Below are 5,968 nucleotides of genomic sequence, written 5' to 3' on the forward strand. Positions count from 1 at the left end.
ATATATTCTTGATTTTTGACTAAAAAATTGTTAGCAAGACTCAGTTAAAAAACCTGAGATCATTCTAAGTTTCTGATAGTGTTGAATCATGCAGCATGAAATTGAAGAAAGCGATGCAATTCAACAAATAGTGTTGAGATCATTCTAAGTTTCTTACTAACCTGAGGATCGATGTGTTCTTCAGCTGGGAAGAGAAAGGGGGAGATTTGAAGCAGTTTTTGGCAGACTTATATAAGAGTGGAAAAGTATAGGTTGGCTAAGTGACGGGAATAAAATAATTTATTGAAGCATATGATCATCAAATGTTGTTGGTGATAGGGTCGCGGGTTGTCTATTTATACCATATAATAAGAAATTTCAAATAGGCAATAAAATACAATGTTTATAATTATTCTTAATTATACACTAACATTTAATTTTCCCCACTTTAGGAGGACTTGTAGGCACCCAAGATTGTCATATCTCTGGTCGTATTTATGAAATTCAACAACAGAAAGTGTATTTTCACATAAATTGCAGATATAAAATTAAAATTATTCTATATGGATACCAAATTATTAAAATAATAAACAATTAATTAGGTATATATGTTAGGAAGAGGGATTTTGTTATAGGGAGAATAATGTGCTAACTCTAGATTCAATAATGGAAATCATTTGTCAAAATATGTGGGGTTCATGCTTAATTAACTACACATGCATAAAAATATTTTTAATACGATAATACTCTTAGTGTAGGTTGAACTCAACCTGTTAGATCAATTAAGTTTTGATAATTTAATTAACTGAGCTAAACTGAATAGACATTATTTGAAAAATCAGTTAGACTACTCAGAGTTACAAAACTGAATTATTGGATCAATTCTTTCGTACAAACAGTCTCTGAATTGTCAATAATCCGTCAAAACTATCTACAGTGTACAATTTGTTAGAAGGTACAATGACGTGAAAAACTATATTAATGACTGTCATATTTGAAACATATATAATATTTGATTTTACTGATCGTTGGATCGAAGTATATAAATAGAAGAACTTGTAAATTAGTTAAGCTTTACGGAATATCGCTTAAGGTCAATTATTTAAGCTTTCAATTGCCCAACTATTTTCAAGACTTCTTAGCACACCCTTAAGTATTATATTAGATCATTAAGGATCATTTGAGGTTAATATCTTTCGTTTCGAAATACTTATAAACTTACAGTTAGTGTATTATTCAGTGTTGTTTAAGTAAGCAAGTTAAACTAAGAGTTTCAGTTAGGTAGTGATAAAGTCTGACTGAATTGGGTTGTTACAAAAGTTGTAATTTCCAAAGTCTTATAATGAATATCATTCCCACAAGGAAGAATAAGTGGCGTAAAAGTTGTTCAAATTTCCGAACATCCAAAAACGTCTATATGTTATTTACATTTCAGTCAGTATATTCTTGATAACCCAATTTTTTTCTTACTTAGTCATTTTTTAGTGCTCGGTCTGTCATTCTAGCTTTCTTCTGTACAAAACTTATCTGATTAGCCAACTGACATTGATTTGACGAGAATTACAAAATTCAAAGTTGTTAACACGACTGAATTTCGGACAAACTAGCATGATGTTTATTCAATCTTCTTCTAATCAATCACTTGACTCTAGCACAAACTATTTTTAATTAAGGCAGTTAATTAATATGTTACATACTATTGATTACGCGTGACGGCCTGACGGGAGGCAGATAAATAAATAGTTCAATATGAAGCTAAAGGCTTGTTTGGAAGGCGGCGTTACACCAAATTTCACGCCACCCCTCCACTCCTGAGGCTTTGCAGCCACAGTAATAACCACTTAAAATTACTAATATTTAACTAGCTGAGTCCTGGCATATGCAATTTGTGTAGATCTTAAATAATTGAAAAGGAAGTATGTTTTTAAAAATTGAAAAGGATTTTTTTGTTTATTTAAATTGAAATGATAGGAGAGAAGAAATATAAATGTGGAATTAGATAATTAAAATATTTTTGGAAAAAAAGAGATTAACGGCAAGAGAGAAGATATGATGGAAATATATATAAATGCAAAATTAGATAGTTAAGATTTCGTTTCAACAAGTACTTTAAAAACATTTTTAGTATTTTATAAGTGAAGGAAACGTAAAGTATGTGTTTGGATAATGTTTTCGTAAAACATTTTTAAAAAAAATTTAAAAAAAGTGTTGTCCAAGTGTAGTTTTTAAAAAAACAATTGAGATGTACGTATTTTTTTTATGTTTTTAGAAATGAAATTAATGATAAAATTTAATTATTTTAGGAGTTTTAATTTTGATTAATAATATCGATTATAACTAATCTCTATCCAGTTTCTATATCTGAATTAACTATATCAATAATCATTCGCTTCTTGTTTTTAATTTTTCTTCACTTTTCTGTGTTCTTATATTATGACTACGGACTTAAAAAATAATGTTTTTAAAAATAAAAAATTATACAAGCACACAACGCGTACAACGAATTTTTTCTGAATTTGGACCAACTTTGCTAGGGCTTCTATAGGAATTGTAATCAATAGTGAGGCAAAGTAAGATTGAACAAAGCTTTCGGAATCGATGTTGGCTAGTGTGGTAAAAGTAGAACGAAAAGTGTGAGTTTTTCAAATTTCAACTGATCAATTTCTCTCACGCATGGCTATATCTACTTTTGTTTTAGTCACTCATTCTGCTTAAGCTAATACCATCAATTCTTAATGCTTAAAGTTTTTTCCTCAATTAAGAAAACCATTTTTGGAATATATGGTGCCACATTCATTGGCATGCAGAATATAGCAAACTTTCAACATTTTGACCAATCTTCCCCAAAAAAAATTAATTAATTAGAATTATATATATAAATCAGATTATAGCAACCTTTGAAACAATTAAATTAATAAAAACTCAAAAAATATTGTTCCTTAATTTAAATAATTTGATTAGTTGCCTCATACCTTAATTAATTAATTAAGACGTGGACCCTGGGAATTTGCTAAACAATTCACAGTGTGTCCTTCAAGATTTGCAGCAATCTGTATAGCCCTTTCCGAGTCCGAAAAGGTGATGCCCCAAATAGAACTTCGCTTTGCAGAAACAATATGCATGGGATCTTCAAGCTCAAGATTCAGTACTCGAACTGACTTTCCAATTTTATATATTTTTTCCAACACAACACAACATAACATGTAAAGTTCAGGTCGATTTCAAATCCGCGGCAGGCCTTTGCTTGAATTCTGTTTTGAATTTGATTATTAAAGAGAGGTAAAAGAAGCACGATCATTTTAATTTCCATGGATATATATGCATATATGGTGCATGCAAACACATATCTGAACAAAGCCTGACGAGATTCGATAGCGGTGCATCGAGTATTTTGAACACTTTGGCCGGGTCTGGGTACAAAATCATTGAATTCCTATAGATGATAGAAACTGAAAGACAAGAGAGGCCAATGAGCTTAGCACCCATCAAAATACTCCCAAATTGCTGCTTTTTCTGGTTCTTTTTGGGTGGGAAAATGTATTTTCATAAGTACACTACTACTTAAAATTATATAACATCTATTATTATTTATAAACAATCAGAAGCAACAGATAATATTGATTTATATTATAAAAAATTATTGTAACTTAATGTAATTCTTATCAAGTTAGTTGCATAAAGTTTATTTTTTTTAAAAAAAAAATATTCTACTATGTACACGTATATATCATGTGTATCTCTTGTTCACTAATAATACTTTATGTTCGTGTGAGTCGTTCTCCAAATTGTATCTTTACTTTGAAATGTTCTTGTTAATCTAATGGTCTTTTGGATTGAACCCTTCCGCTAGGCCGAAGACCTCATGACATGATGCTCTTGTTGAGAGACGATGAAAGATCGCGCTACCGGAAAGTATTTTTTTGCGCATGGTTGCCAAGATTAAACGGGATATATGATACAACAATTCATATAAATTGTATCGTATCGGACAAGAGATTACATGCAAGCTGAAAGAGTAAATTATCATCTAAAGATATTTTTTAAAAATTTATGTATCTATCAGTTTCTATAATTTCATCCATAGATATCTTAAAAGGGGTTAGATTAGCAAGAGTAACAGTGTAAATCAAGCAAGGGAGTGTTTTTGGGGCGGTTTGTGGGACTAAGGAAAATGTTTGACACTTGAACATCATTCTTGGATTAATTTCTTAGCACTATATAAGTCATTTTCAAGCTTAGTTATCCCCACCAGAATCCATATAAACACATGTATCTATATATATAGCTACATCCATATAAACACATGTATCTATATATATATATACACATACATATATATGGATTCTGGTGGGGATAACTAAGCTTGAAAATGACTTCAACAAAGGCTTCTAGATCTAGTAGGAGTGGATCCAAGTTACCATTTATTAACCGAGACTGATTAAGACATGCCTCCACACAAAACCAAATATTGTCTCTCATTACATCATAGGACAGCAATGGTTTGATGATTGATGTATTACAAGGTTATTCCCTTCAATCCAGATTTGATTTCATTGCTTACTCAAAAAAAAAAAACATCTTTTTACCCCAATGCATCCTTTTATTGGAAAATAAGAGGGTCCTCCGTCTTTTATCCCTGTTTAACTTTCAAATGACATTAATAAAATGTGAAGAATTAATCCAGCTTGATTTCATGATTTTGGAGCCAATCATGCNAAAAAAAAAAAAAAAAAAAAAAAAAAAAAAAAAAAAGCCATTATATTATGGTATTATAATATACTTTTTGAAATTAAAATTTCTTTCCTCATTCAGTTTAACTATTTTGCGAATTGTATCATTATTTTATTGGGCATTGCTTGGATTGCAAGAGGGATGATCATACGAGCCGAAAAGTTGTATCCGTAGATGATTGCTTCATTTCAAGCTACAATCAATTATGATGTTTTTGAAATCATTTTTCATATCTTTATGGACCAACGACACTGGGGATCCTCCGCGTTGAGCTCCAAAATTATACAAGGACCCGGCAATAAGTTTTAAAAATATTTAATATAATTTTGTCATATTTTAAAAGTTTAATTGATGACATGTATTTATAAAAAGCTTTTTTTTGTTCTAAAAGAATTTTACGTCTGTTTGAATACAACAGTGAAATAAACTTTATTTCAAATTTTTAAAACATGAAATCGAAGAAAACCTTGCCCTGAGTCATGTTTTCACGGTTAAGGTTAACGCTTTGCCTCCCGGCAGTTAAATCCTTTTCTAGGCTTCCATGGATAGGGGTGTCAATCGGGTCGGGTGGGTCGAGATTCGGATCAACCCGTGCATTTTTTTCTCAACCCGAACACGAACCCGTATAACCCGAATTATATTTATTTATTTTATTTTTTAAAAAAAAATTAATGAAAAAAATTCGAAAAAATAAAAAATAATAATATTTTAATTTAAACATATAATAACAAAATTTTCGATTTAAATTTGAAAGTTTAATTGTAGAAAATTAAAAGTATATTTACTAAATCAAATAAAAAATTATTAAAAAAATAAAAAAATATACAAAATAAATATTAAATGATGAAAATTTATCATATAAATATACAATAAATTTTGTTCAAACATACAATATATAAAAATATAGATAATATTTTCACACACAAAAAGTTTTCGGATTAACCCGCGACCCAACCCGAAACCCATCTAACCCGACACTAACCTGAACCCACCCGACCCGAACCCGAAAAACTCTAACCCGAATCTGATTTTTTTCGTGTTGGGTCGTGTCGGATTGACGGATCGTGTTGCATTTTGCCACTAGGATGACTCCCCTCCCATTCCTGTTTCACGGACTCCTGCTTTGACATCTTCTTTACACGACTCTTTGTTGACGCCTCCTGGCGCTTTTCCACCAATGATTTTGATCGTTTTGCCTTATACTTTCATGCATATTTCATATTAATGATTTATTTATATAAAAAAAAAAAAAAAAAAA

This window comes from Primulina huaijiensis, chromosome 8, assembly GCF_012295235.1.
Source record: "Primulina huaijiensis isolate GDHJ02 chromosome 8, ASM1229523v2, whole genome shotgun sequence".
In the NCBI taxonomy this organism is placed as follows: Eukaryota; Viridiplantae; Streptophyta; class Magnoliopsida; order Lamiales; family Gesneriaceae; genus Primulina; species Primulina huaijiensis.